Source organism: Hypomesus transpacificus, unplaced genomic scaffold (assembly GCF_021917145.1).
Source record: "Hypomesus transpacificus isolate Combined female unplaced genomic scaffold, fHypTra1 scaffold_129, whole genome shotgun sequence".
NCBI lineage: Eukaryota > Metazoa > Chordata > Actinopteri > Osmeriformes > Osmeridae > Hypomesus > Hypomesus transpacificus.
Genome location: NW_025813705.1, coordinates 259,359 through 278,275, shown reverse-complemented (window position 1 = coordinate 278,275; position 18,917 = coordinate 259,359). Strand labels below are relative to the sequence as shown.

General features: G+C 38.9%; 1 protein-coding gene across 5 annotated transcripts in view; it reads right to left on the bottom strand.

The window, feature by feature from the left end:
* Nucleotides 1–14,735, bottom strand: part of mgat4c (mgat4 family member C) — a 62,607-nt gene extending 47,872 nt beyond the window's left edge. For 2 of the 5 annotated variants that reach the window (XM_047050834.1, XM_047050832.1), the window contains exon 1: nt 3,480–3,774. The gene's annotated coding sequence lies outside the window, so the exon portion shown is untranslated. Of the gene's footprint in view, nt 1–3,479; nt 3,775–14,422 lie in introns of those variants that run through there. The other 3 variants (XM_047050833.1, XM_047050835.1, XM_047050836.1) reach the window with 3 other exon arrangements.
* Nucleotides 14,736–18,917: the final 4,182 nt, after the last annotated feature.

The window sequence follows — 18,917 nt, the reverse complement described above, 5'->3', positions numbered from 1 at the left end:
GAAGAACTTCCTTGTTTTTAACTTTGAGTTTCTTGAGGAAGGGTATACAACATATTAAAAATGATGAATTTCTGCACCCTATATGAACTCCCCGCCTTTCTTTAGTTATCGGCGGATTATTGAGGGATTTGTTTTGTGGAAGTTCATATTTACCATCAAATTAACAAAATGTCATAACAAGCACCCTCAGAACATTTCTAAAAAGCTACTGCAGACAGAACAATAACCAGGTCCTCCTCTGAGGAAGGCTGGTTGTACCTAATTAAAGGAGACGAGAGAGAAAATCTAGCTCCAACGGGAAATAAAACAGTTTTGCACATATTTGCTTTGTTATTTAGCATGAACAGCTCAAATTAATTACTCTCTCTCTTGTTTCCTTCACTCTATTCATTATTCTGGCTGTAAACACATTAGTCAGATGAAGAGTCTCGGTACACCTGGATTCTTTATCTCACAAGCTGTGGACACGGCTGGTTTTGCTTTCTTAAATAGTGCCGGCAGGAATCAAAGGTTTCTTCCTCCTGCCTCCTCTTCTTCCTCTACCTGCCTCCCATGAAGTCTTAATGGATGAGATTTGTCAGTGTCAATTTCCCCGCTAATCTTTCTGGTCCACCTCAGCACTCGCCTTTACCACCCATGCATTCTTCCCTGGTCCCACTATACTCCCTTTCCCACTCAGGAGACAATAGGGAGAGAGTGCCACGGATAAAGAAAATAATCTGTAGTGGACAGCATTGAGACAGCCTAACCCCAGGACAGCATAAACATAGATTATAAAGTCATGTATATCAAGCCCTATCCATGGCTTCAAAGTGACGTGAAGATTAAAGATGAACACAAAACATTTTTGATTGAATCGAAACAGCCTCATCGGAAAATGACATGTTGACCAAGAGGCTTATTTCAGTTTGATGCACTACTTTACGTAGAAGGAGAACCATCAAGGATAGCATTTTAAGCAGAGACACTACTCAGGACAATAAGACTTCAAGGAGCCTTAAAAACGAAGTAGGTTTTGTTAATAAGCATCATGGGAAAAATGTTTCCTGACAAAATTTGGTTGGTTGCAAAAACAATAACATGTCAACAACTCTTTTCTGTCTCTTACAAGTATGTGTGATCAATAGCACCTAGTTGCATCTAATTCAAATTTGTGAGGGAAGCTTTATTCAGCTATTCTTGCTACTTAAAGAAAGAGAATGTATGGGAATTAGCACCATACTCCTCTACAGAAGCACACAAAATTATGCTGCAAGGACAGCATAGTGAAAAGAAACAGCAACTGAAACAATATTATAAACCTAAAACCATTCTTAAATGAATCTGTCACATTTATCCTTTTTATACATGTGTACTGTATAGCCACAGAACAAATCATACCCTCTTCTTCTCCTCATTTGCAGGGCAGTTAGTACTATCTTAAAAAGACATCAGGGTTTTGTGATGGGCATTATAAAACAATAATGGTACTTAACAGCCCTGGCCTCAAAACCAAGTCCAGAGCCTTTTCCTGGTGCACTCTGAATGACTAACTGTTCTGAGTCGACCTCTCTAGACCAGACCGCAATATCTACAGCTAATAACATCAGATCCAGGAGAGTTGATTTGGCCATTTGTATTCTTCACCCACCAATAACCAAATCATAACCACTGGGACTTCACAATATGGGTGCTTATCAACCAGTGAACTGTACATAATCCACATATAAACAACCACAGCTGCAGAGTGCTTGGAATTCTGTAACCATATCTCTTTTCATTCAGTGTATAAATTAACATTTAACTTAGAAAGGTCATTGAAGCCGTCTCATTCTGTGGAGCATTTGAATTGAAAAAAAATATACAAAATAAAATCTATGTGACTGAATTATGAAATGAATCTATGGTTTATACTGTAGCTCAAGTGAAGCAGACTGAACTAAATGTTGCCAAAAGGACATTTCACATGTAATTGTCACATTTACACTGACATGATATATAGCATTCTTACTGTCTATGTATGAGTAAATTATCATCCATGTTATGATAAGTACTACATCAAAAAATCCCAACTGTTCTTTGGCAGTTTCATTAGGGCACTTCAGATGTTTAGAGGCATTTCCTTTCCACTGTAGGAATTTGCATGTGATTGATTTCCAGTAACACAGCGATGCCTCTTTAAGCAACAATATGGACACAAATAAAGATACGTCTTTTCTCCTCAGCAACGACACTTGGCATAGATTATTTATCTGTGTCTGGCCATAAATGTACTGGTAATTTACAACATGTACTACTACCCACATTCTACTAATCATACATGATGGTGTACTAAGGTGAGCTAGTAAGTTACAGTCAGTAGGGAATACTAACAACCTTGTGTCAATTAAAATAAAATAAATACTGATTGACGGGATTCCAAACAAATGTGCTGACGGTGTTTCAGTGAGCGATGCCAAAGCATAGTAACATAATCTATGTCTAAGATGTTATTTGCTCTCACTGTAAAGAAGATTGGGTGGATAGACCAGTTTTTCATGAAACCATGTAAAATGTGCCCCTGAAAAACAGAACCAGTTTACAGTGAGCAGAGGAGCACTGACCCAATATGACCCAGTTCTTACTGATTTATAGTTTATAGTCCCACTGCAGACAGGGCTTTGTTCTGGGGGGTCATAAATCTCCTTCAACTCCAAGCAGATCAGCTGACCCTCCACATCTTGGCAACGACCCCCTTCAATTAGTCCCATCTACAGGCTGTATCAAGAATCCCACCATTCTTGAGGCCAGCACGCAGTGGATCAACTTTGAAATGGCAGGATGTAATGCCAAGCAATCATTACACTGACACAAGCCTTGACAATGCCACCAATGTTTTTACTTCTGCTCCTTCATACAATGTAAGAATGTATATGACAATTCCACTAACTTTCTTGGGGGGTATCATTATTTACTGCCTCATATTGTAAAAAAAAGGCTTGAGCTGTTCTAAGTAGCCACATATCACTAGCCTATATTGTGAGGGTATGAGATTTGGGGGTCTTTCAGGTATGACTGGAAATGTGTTTATTATGGAAAACAGCTCATCACTGCAGCTTTGTCTGCAACAGCATGGGCTGCCTCCATTTAAAATGTGTCACTTCCGTCAGACCACAGACATTTTCACAGATCCTGCATGCACTAGGCAGGAAGCAACTCTCTGCCACGCCAGCATGCAGGGAGAGAGGAGGCGAGAGATAGGAACAGAGTCGACATGGATGGGAGACAGTTACAGCAAGAATGAGAGACATACTGTACAAGATGGCCAGGAGAGTGAGCAGCAGAAAGACACAGAAGAAACAGAATTTTGGAAATGGAAAGGTCTAGAAAGAGACAGAAAAAGGGAGTGAGTGAAAGATAGAGACAGAGAGAGAGAGCGAGAGACAAAGAGAGCGAGAGAGAGAGAGAGAGATTGACAGACTAGGAATGCAAAAAACGACAACATAAAATGCCATGCTCACAGCAAGTTGGTTGTTCTGGGTATGAACAACATTGGACGTACTGTACCAATCCAAGGGAGAGGCATTCCTCCCTGCCTACCACACACGTCCCTGTCAGCCTGTCTCTGTGTGAGAGGAAACCTGCCGACGCTCTGTGTGCACGCCACTATTCTAAAGGATTTTCATGACTCAAACAGAAACCGATAATTGGCTCTCCAAAAAGTGCCATAAACACTTATCACAATGATATTCGGTTGCCTTGTTGTTTTTTGTTTTCCCTCGCTCTCTCTCTCTTTACCGTTGTCGCCATCGTTCACTCCCCCCCCCCTCCCCCTTTCATCTCCCGCTCTTGCACAGCCCAACTCTCCTTACTAAAGTGTCACAATCTGTTTCTGTGCAGTCACCTCCTCATTGGCTCTCCATTGTTTCTCCCTCCTCCACTCCAGATTTTCTGTCTTAAAGAAACAACACAGCGCTCACTCAAAACCCCATCTGTGAACTAGGAAATGTATCCTGATGAGAAGAGTTTGGAAAAAAGACAGTCCTTATTATTCTGTGGCCACTTCCCTTCAAAATCTGATCGCTAATAACAAATAAAATATGAACTCAATGAATAATTAGTAATATAAATGTTAATACCAATTAAAAAGCCCTTTTAGAAGTTCTCACATCCTAAATATTCCACCATTGTTAACAGGTTGGTCTATTTTAGACCTGGAACTCAAGCTCTTGTGACATTGGCGCTAAGTAAGTGCATTACAATGCTCATCATTTTCCAATTGTTATCCCCTCACCACCCAAGCCTCCACCCTTAGTTCTGTCTTTACTCAGTCTGTCAGGAGGAATGATGGATATCTGAGCTCTCTACCAATGATGTTGAGGACACCTTGCAGGGCTTAAAAATTAACATTTTTACTTTAAAAAGTAAGGAGCAACACAACAAAAGATTTTATGTTATAGATTTATTTTACGTGCTAGTTAGCTCCCTGTCACGTGACAACGGAGAGACAAGGAGTAAATATGATTGTACAGGATTGACAACTAACACAAGGGTTTCCCGTCTGAACCAGTTTTGCTCATTTATGGCAGTTTCGGAATCAAGGATTGTCTCATGTCCCTCCTTCTTCCTGGAAAAGCCACCACAATACACTTGAACGATCAAATACCTTATCTTTAGTTATCTTTATTCAGAGATGGTTTCCAATAATCAATTTTAAATGAGTTCAGGCAATTAACATTTCAATATAAATCCATTATTGACACATCATATATTTTCTCAACTGGGCTTCACAATTCAGTTTTATGACTTTCATGGTTCTATTTTAAACTAGGCCTATAATCGCCCTCCTTTATTTCTACAAAGCTCTGTGTAGACTTCACATCAATAACCTGACAGCAAGAGCGTTCATAGAAACAACACACAGTTCCGTCAATATCCAATGCAATTTCACTGCTCTTTGTCTCAGAGGAGGAAATAATTGGTAAATATAATTGTTTCTCGGAAGGTTACTGGAGCTTCTACTACAGGGTAGTCAGGCCTGGAAAAAACTACTACTAAAAACTACTATGGCGAAGATCAGTCCATTATCATAGATATAATTTGTTATGTACAGTTTGATAGTTTGTCTTCTCTCTTTTATAAGCTTTTTATCAAATTACTATATATCATCCTTTGCTCCTGTAAGGTAAAATGTGAACAAAACTGCTGGCAGCCTTGGATTAAAACAGATTTTCCAAATCACTAATGTAAAGAATGTACTGTACAACCAGCCAAGCTTATGAGTTGACATTATCTACAAATGCCACAACCAACAGTGTCAAGGCCTTACAAAAAGTTTCCTTTATCTGCTCCATTGCTTATCTCTAAATGTGCACATGACAGCAATAAGGTGCTCATCGATTTATCAGCTGTTTCCCAGGAACTTTCAAATTTGTTTTTTATTACTTTCTTTGTTTGAGCACCAGATTTGTCTACAATGCCTGTCATGAATTGGTGACAATAGGTAGTAGGTGCATCATCCCACCATATTTGAATTGTCTTCCAAAGTAATTTAGTGTTGTTGTCAATTTCAGTTGCATTTTCACTTTGGGAAAGTTCATGTATTAGTGGAAATATTACTTGTCACGAAAACACAAATAGTGTCAGATATTAACAGACATTTTAGTTTATTGGTAATGTTGGGAGAGTTTACAAGGGAAAATAAGCTTTTCATATTGTACCTCAGTGGCCTTTTTCATTGCAAGCTGTGTCTGCATTGGACAAGGGCCTCATTGTAGCAAGTACATTCTGAAGCATGTAAGGTCCAGCAGGGGAACAACAATCCCTGTGCCTACTGGTACACATCTGCCACGTCAACCTTTGTGCTCTACTCTACTTTATGACATAATAATGGTAACCCTGTAAACAGCTGGTTTTAGATAGCCAATATGCCTATACCATTTCATCCTTCTTGACTGACAATTTTTCTTTTGTTCTTTGTTTAATTTTCAGTGATGCATATTTCATTTTTTGGCTTTGAATCCTTGACACTTCTATGCTGCGACTTTGGAGGGCATTTGGAGTGAGATAATAGATCTGATCAAAAGACAACAAGCAACTCGTCAAAATTCTCAACAGAGCTTGGTTGAAATCTGTGCAATCTTAACACGTGGATATCCATACATTTGTGCTTTTGTAATGTGCTATTGTCATTTGCAATGGCCATGTGGGAAAAGGGAAGCCTCAGACCTCAGTGTGGGCTGCTGACTTTCATTCTTGTGACCCCCTGGGCGAAGCTACTTTACCATCGCCAGAATCTAAAAAGGGAAGCAATTCTATTGAGATCTTTTCCTGCAGCTCTTTCATGTAGATAACAATATCCTAGTCCCCAGAAAGCTGAAAGACATAATGCATCCATTACAGAGTGCATTTTGAACACATCCAATTGCAATTCATAAGAGCAGCATTTACAATGTAATGTGTTCCTTTAAAATACTTCTCTCTAGGGATTTTTATGTTTGATATATTTAGATATAGTACCTGACTGACAGAGTGAGATGTGGAGAAATGAACAATCTGGACAACTATGTACTGTCAATCCCCATGCAGATAGTGTTATTATTATAGAAAATTGTTTAAAAAGATTTCTTATAGATCGTTGTAATCTTACCTCAGGGTCATTAATTGTGCAGGAAATAGACATGTAAAACATAATAAGAAACGATCAAGGCAACACTTAAGGTTTATAAAAAGGACACATACAAGCCAGGACACATACACAATATTAACTTTGCAAAGTGCCCGGTTTTCAATATATTCGTAGGAAACTTGCTGCAGACCAGAGGACTAATCAGTGTGAAGGGGTTGGGACGCGAAGAGAGCAAGCCAAACTGGAGGCAAATTATTTCATTATTTTATGTTGAAATGCTTATCCAAACAACGTTAATCGCGGGACTGCACTCTGTTGGGTTATAAAGAGAACACATGCAGAATATGAACTTTGAAGAGTGCCCAGTTCTTGAGATGATCGTGGTACAGAGAAGTTCACAAGTCCTTTTTTGGAAGTCCAAGTCAAGTCTCAAGTTCTGACCATCTGATCTGTCCCTAACACGTCGTCGTCATCTGCCACTTGTCCGGGGGTCGGGTCGCGGTCCCCAACACTGTAAATCTTATGAATTCAAAGCATGTCCTATCACTTGTAGGATAACTTTATGGGGTCTACTGCAATGCAATCTGAAGAAACACAAATTAATCTGTTTCAATTTCATAACTGTATTTTTAAACATTTTAGTATCAGCCAGTATCACCAAAGAATACATGTTTGTCTGTGTTATTAACTGCACATATAGGCATAGCGCATGTGTTACGTTGCACATTATGGCAAAGGGCAGGGAACATGTAGCCTGACGTTGTCATACTCATAATTCTAGTCAGAATATGAGTCTGAAACCGCTCCGTTGGGCTGTGAGTATGGGGCGTGTTTCAACCGAATCCGGAAAAAAATGTCTCTTCGCTAAATTGGATAGACCTACAATCAGAGCAACGTGATAGGTTGTTTGTTAAAAATCCAAGCGCTCTTTGGTGACCTGGTTGATTACATTACTGTTGATCATCTGTCCATCATCTTATAAAGCCCGCCCTGACAATTTGATTGGACCGAACAGCTCCTGTTCGAACATAGGCCGTTTATCAATCCGAAGAACGCTGAGAACGCAAGTACATTCTTTTGAAGAAAGTTCTTGCCATCGTCCTTGCGAGAATGGTCTTGCAAGGACGCAAGGACGAAATGGTCCACAAAATGGTCCCTCTACCTGTAATTTTATGTTTTCTGTAGCCCTTGCTAACTTACAGTACCTAATGTTAACTAGTGTCTGCACTGCACTGAGATGCTAGGTTATCGACAAGTAGGAGCAAATTTACAAATTAGCCGTTTCATCAATAAAATAAGAACATTTTCAGCGACTGAACTGCCTATTTCTCGTCACATTTTAATTCAGATGCTGATTTACACGTACCATTTAGCTGAAATATGAAAAGTTAAAAATTGCAGTTGTGAGGTTTGTCCGCCTCGCTTGACATCTTGCAATGACTTCTGTGAAATCAGAAGCGTTCTCGCTGGTCAAGTCACCATCCGATCAAGCCCCCACCCCTCGCCCCTCGGCTTGAAGCAACGGCCCCGGTGGATGTAGGTGGTGTTGCATGTACGGTTAGGTTTCCGACTCTTCCAGTCGTTTTTATTCTATTAACTCCATTCAACATTTACAAAACTATCTCCCCCAATAATTTTTGTTTGATTCTCGAACCTGGCTCATACTACTAGCTTTTTCATAGAATAATTTTTCCCGATTTTTGTTAAATTTGAAACCAATCCGAAATGGGTAAACTACCAACCCATTTATTTGCTTAGTCAATGAAAGTTGCCTGCAAATGTGCTCGCGGATACTAACAGGGCACGAGCACAAAAAAATCACATTGGCCGATAGCCGATTTACATGAGCTCTCGGAGCTAGGGAAAAAAAGAGCCACTGTTTAAAGCTAGACAGGAAGACACGTAAGTGGAAACATGGCCGCGTCCAGTCTCGCGCTCTCGCTTGCCTCACTGCGCCACTGAGCACTTTTCATAGAAATGAATGGGGACACCATCTTGGAAGACAAAAGTAGCTTACTCTAGTTATATTAACTCTATACATCCGATGCATCCTCAATAAAAGGGGCGGATCAGGAACATTTCCGGGGATTTTTGGCGTTCTTGGTGACTTGTGTTCTTTGGATTGGAACCGTACTTGGGCAATAAAAGATGAGGTCAAACGAGTTCGCAAGAACACAAGACCAGAAAAAAACGTGGATTGATAAACAGCCATAGTTTTTCCCCAACCGAGCTACCCCAGACCTAGCCTGACGTTGTCATACTCATAATTCTAGTCAGAATATGAGTCTGAGAACTCTCCGTTGGGCTTTGACTACAGGGCGTGTTTCAAACGAGCCTGGAAAACAAATGCCTCTTTGCTCAATTGGATAGATCTACAACCAATCAGAGCAACAGAGTATGAAGACGTATGTTAAGCACCGCATAGTTGTTGTCAACAGAACTAAACTACAAGTAGACTTGAAGTATGCTTGAAGAATGAATACAAACTATTTTTGCCGGTGTTGTAAAATTAATTTAAGGGTAAGGGGAGTACTTGTTCACACAGTCAACCTTTTTGAGCGAAACAATAAAGGGCAATGCATATACGAACAAGTTCTCCGTTTAGGATTACAACTCCACAAAAGAAAAGGAGAAACCACAATGGCCACTAGGTTTTCATTGTGTCCCATCTTCTTCGCGACCATCAGAGCCAGCTGATAAATTAAACTTTTACCGAATCCGTAGGAAGGACGGCAAAAACATATTTTCCATCGACAAATGCCTTGATTGCGTCTCTCTGTTCCTCTTTCAAAATTAATGCGCTGTCGATGTCTTCTAAAACAGACTCGATAGCAGACATAACATTCCAGATCTCCAGCGGTAGCCATGTTTGTTCAAAACGAATTCAACTTAAGCGCTGTTTTGTGACGTGGGTGATTACATTACTGTTGATCATCTGTCCATCATCTTATAAAGCCCGCCCTGGCAATTTCATTGGTTCGCCCAGATTCTGGTTTTCTGTAGTTGGTCCCCAATACGAGACCCTCCAGACCCAACTTCCCGACAAAATTTTCTTTTGGGCGGGGAGAAGTTGGGCTGGCAGCCAGGCTACCCCAGACCCTACTTCCCGACCAATGTTTTTTGTGGGCGGGGCTAAGTTGGGCTGGCAGCCAGGCTAGGGAAAATGCAGCTCGTCATACGTTTCCCCAACGTATACGCTCCAATAAAAGAAAATCGAAATACATTTTGATTTAAATGCATTTTGATTTTGCATGAAAACAGCTTGTTGACGAGTCTCGAAGTGTGAGTCCGAGTCAAGTCTGAAGTCTTTTGGGTCGAGTCGCAAGTCAAGTCTGAAGTCACTGTTTGTGCGACTTAAGTGCAACTCGAGTCCAAGTCTCAGGCCGAATCCCAGTACTCCCCCTTACATCTTAGTTTACCCCTAGCCCTTGGCCCTCGAAACTGAGGGGTAAGGGCTACATATCCCTAAGAAATGGGACGCCACTTGGTTACAGGTACGTCATCTAGCACGTATCGATATCTCCAAAGCAAGTAATGTTATGCACTGATATTTGCTACTAATGGAGTTAACTTAAAACTGTAGACATGCTAGTCAAAGAAATGCGGGACTGTTGTGCAATTCAGCACTGTAACATTAGCGTACCAAACTAGCGATTTTTTTAAACGTTTCATTTAGGAAAATGGTTGCAAATATGTATGTTCAGGACAGTGTATAACACAAAAAAAGACTGTCAAAAATGTTTTATCAATTAATTAAGCCGAAAATATTACATTTATCGGACTCTCTGGATGATCTGCCGGTCGCGCAGTATTGACATAGCCCTAGGTTTCAACTGAGCTCCCGATCTTACTTGGTTTTAAGGGGTGTATAGCAAACAAAAAAATGTTCCTTACATTATGACTAAACACCAAATAAATGTAATGTATTTAGCTTTACAACCACAGGTACCTCGTGTCTAGCAAGCTAATACCTGTGAGATTGGGACTGAAGTGTAAGACGTTTACTGGACCAATTACACTTACAGTGTTCATATGTTTTAATTCTTTTCAGAATTGATCAAAATTAAACATAAATGTGTAGCATGACATATCTGCCAACATCCAATAACTAATATTTTATACTCCACTGTATAGGGTCAATGTTAACTATCTAGCCATCAACCGCATTACTGCCAGAAAAGTGTAAATGAGTAGTCATTTATATGGTAACACTTAAAAACCTAACTGAACTAGAGGAGAGGTGAAGGAACTCTCCATGCTTTTATAGAGCCTATTCGTATTGACTCAAATTCGATCACATTTGCAGTTTACTACATAACCGACATCTAATTATCACTCCCTATTGGAATGTCTGGTAAATGTCTCTAGTTAATTGCCTGTCAAGGGATATCATGAAACCTGTTTTGATGTCAAACTGTGGAATAAAAACCAGCTTCACAAGCTGATAAACACTTAGAGGTACTCAAACACAAAATGCAATATAGGAAGAAAAAGAAAACTGAAGAAATACCTACGCAATTTATGGAAAAATCACATTAATGTTAGTAATATGTGACGATGTTAATAGTTACCGATACATCGGTGCATTGATTGTTATGATACATCGCCAAATAAAAAGGTCATAGTCTTTACAACTTTCTTTCCATTCTTTACTTTCCTTTCCTCGTCATACTTATAGTTATGAAAGAGTATTACGACTATGCAAAAAGAAAAAAGAACCCCTGTGTTTTGAGAATAATCTCTGAATTATGTAGACATTTTGAAAATAAAGTTTGTTACACAACAATTTTTCCCACCCATCTGGGAAGTCGACATTGTAAACTGTGAAGAAAAGGCAGGCACTTTCAAAAAATACTTGGCAGGTGTTGGATGAACCATCTGTCTATCACTGTTTATTATAGGCTAACTTCCACCACACCCGCAGCTACCAATAGTTCCAAATTGGTCCAAAACATTGGGGTTTCAGGCACAAACAAATAACTTGAAGCTTGCCAAGATGGATTCTCACGAGGTCATGATCTCGCAAATCCTGCTGTCTCACAAGGTTACTTGCAAAGTGCCTTTCTTTAGATTTACCGATCATTAAATTACTACTCAATTTACTTGATTTTGAATGGTTAATGTAGTGTTCACTTATCACCAGAAAGCTTTTTTGTCAAATATGAGGGGTCCGGCTATTGCTGAAACTGGAATAATTACACTGTAAAAATACATAAACAGATGATACCTCTTTAGTGTTTGTGTTTGTGTCTTTACTTGTTTTGATGGTATTGTCAGAAATAAATAATACACTGGAGGGGACCATTAAAATGTACAATGTGTTGTGATCTTTGTCAGATGAGGATTGTGAAGAACGATGCTTGTACAATGAGCAGAGGAATCCACTGTCTGAAATGTTTTCAGATGTGTTCTTTTCTTAATGTACATGCTGTGCTTTCCCCCTAAAAAACAAGTTAATTGCCACTCACATGATGGTGAACTTTGAATATTTGATGTATTAGTGAGCACTAGTTTTTTTTTTTTATCTGTTCTGTCTTAACATTTGAATGCTACATCCCTTCACCTACCTTTGCTGGGTTTTAAATTAGATGTACAATGAGAGATTCTTAAGGTAGCATTGACACCTGCTTGTCTGTACTCTTCATGCACGTCAAGACAAAGCTCAATGAAACTTTGACAACTGACTCCATCCTTACTCTGAGAATCCTCAACAGTACATCTTTGCTCCAAAAGTGGGACATCGAGCACTAATATGCAGGAGAACCATCCTCCTTTAGAAGAAAAAGTCTGTTCTCTTTGAAGAAAGGATAAGGTACAGATAAACCCAAAAAGCTTAATGGTACAAAAATGATTAAAAAATGATGTTGTATTACTTTGTAATTTTAAATTAAATCTGTTCAATAGCATAATTCAAAAGCTGATTACAAACTGGACGTACAAAGGGTATGAATAGGCAGATATATATTTTTGCTATGAACCTGTAGTCTTAATTTAATATTAATATTGTACCGGTCAATTTTTGATCATTTTGATGCATCCCTAATCATTACCATGTATGATTACAGAGTTATCAGAGATGCTATTATATTCTGTCAGGAAATGACTATTTTTATTTATTGTAATATGTTCATGACACCTTCTCACATTTACAACAAATATAGCCTAATTATGATACGAGGATACATTTGTTTTAGGAAAGCTCAAAAGTTTCAACTGAAAGCATGTTACTAAGGGACTTTTAAACTGGCTTTGGTACTTGAGATGCCTCCTTCCTTCCATAAAAATTTGAAATTCAATCCTTACATCAGCATGATGCTCACTGAACCAGCTAAGCATCTGACGGCTACCCTGCGCCATCAGAGCACTTCTGATTCACCAGAGATGAGAGCTGGATCCATGCCTTGATGGCTAAGAGTATTGCCACAGCTAATTTTGGCACTTGTGTTCAATTTACTGTAATCATGCTTAACATAGCACAAAGTCCACTCAGTCCTTTTCTACAGTAGAGACAGGTTCAGTGGATATTCACTGTCACAGACATTCTGATAACACTTCAGGTCATCACTGTGAGCCAATCTTGGAGCAGCCACATATTTCACCTAGACATGCTCCATCTCTTGTAATGACAATACAGCAGGGGCTATCAGTTCAACTGGAAGACTTGCAGGGGTAAAAGGTGACCAATTTCTAATGGTCAATCTACAATTAAATGCAAACAAAATGTCAATACATTTTCCAAACTAAATTATGAGAAATGTCATGAAATTGGAATCAAATAGGATTAGATACATTTTTACCCTATAATTTGAAATTCATTGAAACTAAATGATTATCTGAAAGTGAGTAACAAGTCCAGCACTAGGGGCATGAAAAGTTAGAACTAAACTTTGAACTAAAACATTGTCAAGTTGGATTACGCTTTGGCTTCTTCACAATTCAAGAGAATCAATTTAATTTGAGATCTGGTCAAAATCTGCATACCAGTCACTATAATTGAAATGACAGTCAATAGTGTGACGATTATACTTTAATGATATGTGAATATTAGTCTTTTAATAATTGAACACAAAGCAACCCTGTCAAATGTACACAACTGAATGACAGATCTTTTGTGTGCATGATGTATGGTTGTTTTGATTGAATCAATCAATGAAAATAAATGCATTCCATTTAAATCTCATTGCTACAAGTTGAGTTGGATAGGGGGAGTTGCCCCTCTCAGTGACCTGTAATAAGACAGTCAGTCTCCAGCTGACAGAATCCAAAGCTGTTTCAGCTGTAATGAGCTGTAGTTTGGCCATGGGCTTTTTAGATGAGCCATGGAGCTGTCACTCTCACCCCAGGACATGGGATGTTCTAGACTAAAGGATAATCTACTAGAGCGGCTTGGAGGTTACATCTAGCCCATAGTTCCTCCATTTCACTTTTGTTTATGTTATACAACACCATTTAACGTATATCTCAAATGGACAGTATATTCCAATAAAAACGCTGCGTGTTACGATTCTAATGTGGTCCATCACGATAAATGCAATGGGTGCAAATGCAAATGTTGTAGGTAAAGTTGTAGCGTGTTTTGGATGTGTTGGTGCAGATGCTTGCTTGCTTTCAGCCAACATTTGGACTGCAAAGCCCTCTTTAAAACAAGGAATATAATTCAAGTTGCATTGGGAACGGGATTCTTTTCTCATCTGCACAAGGCTTGGCCAAGCCAAGCCGACATCACAGTAGTATTTTCAATGCTGTCAAGCATTTTCAAGATGTAAGCGAGTAAAAATCAACTTCTCTTGTTGAATGCCTATTACAGTATGCATGACGGTAGGAAACAATACTCACCTCAATCACTCTTGTAATCTTCGTAAAAGCATGCGGATTGCAGATATGATGAACTTCAGTCGCTTTCGTTGCAGTAGCAGATTCTGTTTTTTGAACCCTTTTAGCTGCCGCGAGGTTACGCTGAACAGACAGCGTGTTGAATTGTCTTTGCTTTCCCGTGACTCGTACTCTTATCACAAGATTAACGTTGAAGATTTAACATTATGTTACGCAAAAATATCATGATGTGGGTTTTCAGGGGGATGCGCTTTTGTATGGGCTGCTCCTATCTCTCCCCGGCTGTGTGGGAGACTGAGGGCGGCGCGAGGTCTAGAAATACTGTATGATGCTTCCCTACAGTTCGCGCGCGCACTTTCTGAAGTACATGCACCTGTGTAGATCTAAGGACATCCTACATTCTGCAGGAATGTCTAACACAATCATGTTCTGGTGCTATTCCAAAGAACACTCAACACATCCCAATTATTTAAAGCCAATTGATAGCATTATGTGATTTGCAGGTAATTGATGTTCAAGATACATATCTTGAACATATGTAGAAGATAAGCTTAATACCAAAGACCAGGCGATTGTATTATCTGTTATCAACTTCGACCATATACCATGTTGATGTTACATGCAAGATGGTGTATGCATTGTCAGTATGTTTGACCATCACATTCTTGTGTGTGTGTGTGTGTGTTTGTGTATACTGTATATAAATACGAAACACAAGCAATAAAAAAGCAAATAGCAAAAAGTATACAAAAAATAACACAAAAATACAAGAATACCAACAGTGTTATAGTCTAGATATTAAGTGGTGAAGCGTGTGGGTGAGGATAAAATGACTATAGAAAACGTTGGTGTGATCATGTCATCAATGGTCAACTGAGATTAAAGTTGTGGTTGAGCTGAGCTGGATGGCCTGGGGGAAGAAACTGTCAGAGAGTCTGGTTCCTTTCTGGATGGTCATTTATTGTCTACCAAACGGCAGCAGTGAGAACAGTTCATAGGCTGTCTTTTAATGTTTGTTAAATACTCTTATTAATCATGATAAATTGTCCTTTGCTGCATGTCATTTGTTTCTTATGTTACACCACAGTTCTCTAGATCTAGATGTGGCTGTGTGCCCACCTATTCCCAGGTTTCTTCAAGAGCTCAGGGGTTGGTCAAAGCTTAGCAGCCAATAGGCCAGACTGACAATTAGTGGTGTGTGACACATCTAGTCACATCAGACCTCCAAACGGCCTCTGATGAATCATTGAGGCCCAAAATAGCTACAACAGCTGACATACAGAGAGTCTGTCTGATTACAGTTCAGGGTTCCTCGGACCTCAAACACTGTGCTCTTTTTGTTATTTCAATATACTGCATGAGCCGCTAGTTAATTTGTGAAACAAGGAAAACTGTTTTCCGTCTGGGAGGTAAACCTAAAGTAAACAGAAAAATAATTAATATCAAATGAAGACAAATGAAATGCTTTCATGTAAACATAGATTTTTCTAATCTTTGAAGAAAATTGAATAAAGAAAAAAATACACCAATACCAGCTTTTATGAAAACATGTTCAAAGGAGTGTCTCGTGGGTGGCCTTCCTCACAGTATTAGACTGCAGGAAACAAACAAGGGAAGCTGTTTCAATAAATAAACATTCTTGTTAGTTCTGCTTTTTAATTCAAATTAGTTTATCATGTTGGAGTCCCCATGTCAAGATCAAAAGAAGATACAAAGTCTTCCCATTCATTCGAAGGTTTATATCAAAATAGTTTTTTTCCCGGGGCAAAGGTTTTGAAACAAGTTATAAACAAGATGTAATACCAAATATGTAATTGGTCTCTTTGATTGAAATGGTTTGTGCATTTGGGCCTTTTTATTCTAATTCATTTTGACTTGTAGTTGAAATCCGATTTGGGTTGTGCTCACACCATAAATCAAATCTATAAATATATCAGATCATGCATTGAAGTTTTGTGATGAATTTGACTGTTCCAGATTCCCAAACAGTGTTCATCTAACATATTTTATCCAGTTTTCCAGGTGTCAGGTGTTGTTGTATCAGCACTTTGGTCACACCTGGCACGTTTAGCATCTCTGTAGGAAATTGAGTTTTTCTTTACTGATGCTGATGCTGTGGTATTGTTCAATGCAGGTCACACTATGTACAATAAGATATTTAACATTCAGACTTGAGGTTACAAATGCATGAAGTAATAGCAATAAAGATTGTCTTTATTTCTTGGGTCAGCCATTATTCCATTGCAGATGAGGAAAGTGGCCCCTTCTGGTAATTAAAAATGTATTGCTAACAGCAATTTCCTAGCTCATAAAGTTTTGCATAGACTGGAGAAATATTATCTTATGGAAGAAATTGGAAGCAGAGAGTTGGCAGTTTGAAGACATTCACACAAGAGCATGGTTTTTAAATGATAACTAGCGAACTGGGTAGTTCAGGTTTGAATAAAAGGGATTTTAGCTTTTACAATGTTTCTTCACTCACCTTTCTACAATGCAATCTGGTTGGTGTAAACATCTTGGTTCAGATTATGGATTAGTGGGACAGAGCAATGGTGCATCCCATTCATATTTTCTCAGGCTTTCTTTTAGGGGGATGTGGAGAAATCTTGTAAAGAGGTTAAGCCATTGTTAATTTCACAATGCCAAATCATTCTCCTAAAATAACAGGAAAACAGTCACACTGGAACAGTCCCCAATGAAACAGATTAACTGGATTATCACTGGATGATATGGTGTAACAGTGATTACTGAAGGTCTGAATTAGACTAAAATCATCAGTATAAGGTATTGCAGTGAGTTGATGCAAATATTTTAGGAGGCTTTGCAAATATACAAATCTCTGTTTATATTAACTACTACTTGTTTATATAAACAAACCTAAGCAATATCAAGCACCATGGCAATGATATGTCAGATCTATACATGCATTATACCTAAACCCAAGTTCTATCAATTGATCGTATGTATGGTGTTGAGAAACCATTAAAAACCATTTTAACTGGTACTCACCTGAACACAAGTAGTTAAATCGCTGCGAGAATCTATATTTTGAGACACAACATGATGTAAAAAACTTTGGGGTAACAGCCAGCAATGAATTTACTGCTGCCAATGAAGAACCTGACAAAAAATACGCAAAAAACTGATCTCTTGACTGAGTTTCCTCCCATTTCTGATTAAAGCTTGTTCTCTCCTTACATTGGTCCTCCCCTTGAAATGTAATGAATAGGAATTCTTATATCAGTGTGTGCCAATTTGTCACTCCTTAGCACAACCTGTGTCTCACAGGAAGCCAAATAATGATTTTAACTGCCTGTCCACAAGATTTATTTCCCTAATCCTCTGAGCGAAAGGTGCAGGCTAATTTACAATGGGGGCAATGATGGGGAGCCTCTTACGATGAATGAAGGATCTGGCCTCCAGCAAAAAGAGGTAATTTCCTCTAACGTAGTGCTGTAAACATTTATCATCTAGCTAAGCCAGCAGTGCACCTACACAGTGACTACTTCAAAAACCTTTAGTCTAATCCAGGGAGATTATTTCTGATTAGCTATGCAAAGTACAATCATTAGACTGCGTGACTCCACAAGCATGAAAACTTGACTGTACTTCTTTGTTTAGAGAATATCAGCCCTCAGGTAAAATGAGTGACAGTAGAACGTCCGATAAAGATTGGTTGTCGTATAACACAATGTTAAAGGTCTGTGTCTATTGTAATAAGAAAAAAACTATGATGACCAACAGCAGTATTAAAAAATGCTTGAGGCAGGCCATCACATTACATAATGTAATTATTCAAACAATCCTGATTGTGTTGACACTTTGGGACGTGTAATAGTCTCTGGTTTTTGATAGCGAATCCTGTTCATTAAGCAGAAGGATAAATAATGTAGAGCTATATTATCTCACTCTGCACAAGCAGCATTTGCACATGAATATGTAATGCAGCAAAATGCAGAAATCCCTTTAAAGAATTGAGAGCAAGGAAGAACAAGAGAGAGCAAGAAATATGTTTGAGAGAGAGAGAGAGAGAGAGAGAGAGAGAGAGAGAGAAAAGTAATAGGGAGAGAGGAAATGGGATGGGGGTTGGGGGGAGCGGGGGGGGGCTTTGAAGCATTTTCCCAGAACAAGAAAATGGCAAATGTTTTCTACAGAAACTGGATGACGGTAAAGATTTCCTACTGTAGTCTTTTCTGTGCTGTATGTCTATGACAAAGAAGCATCTCCAAATGAAATCCCAGGTCTCTTCCCAACCCCACTATGTCAGTAAGTGCTCAGTTTATCCACAAATCACTACACATCAAGCCTAGCTAAAACTGCTAATACATATCAAAATAATTACTCTTAATGTAGATTTGAGTTAAATCCCTGCATTCATCAAATAGTAGTTCTGGAGTTTCAGTGTGGGATTCAGGAGTTGTTCTCTTGACAACCACAAAACGTATTAAATCCAGTGATGCCACAAAGATCAATACCTACTTTAAAGTGTTTACACTTG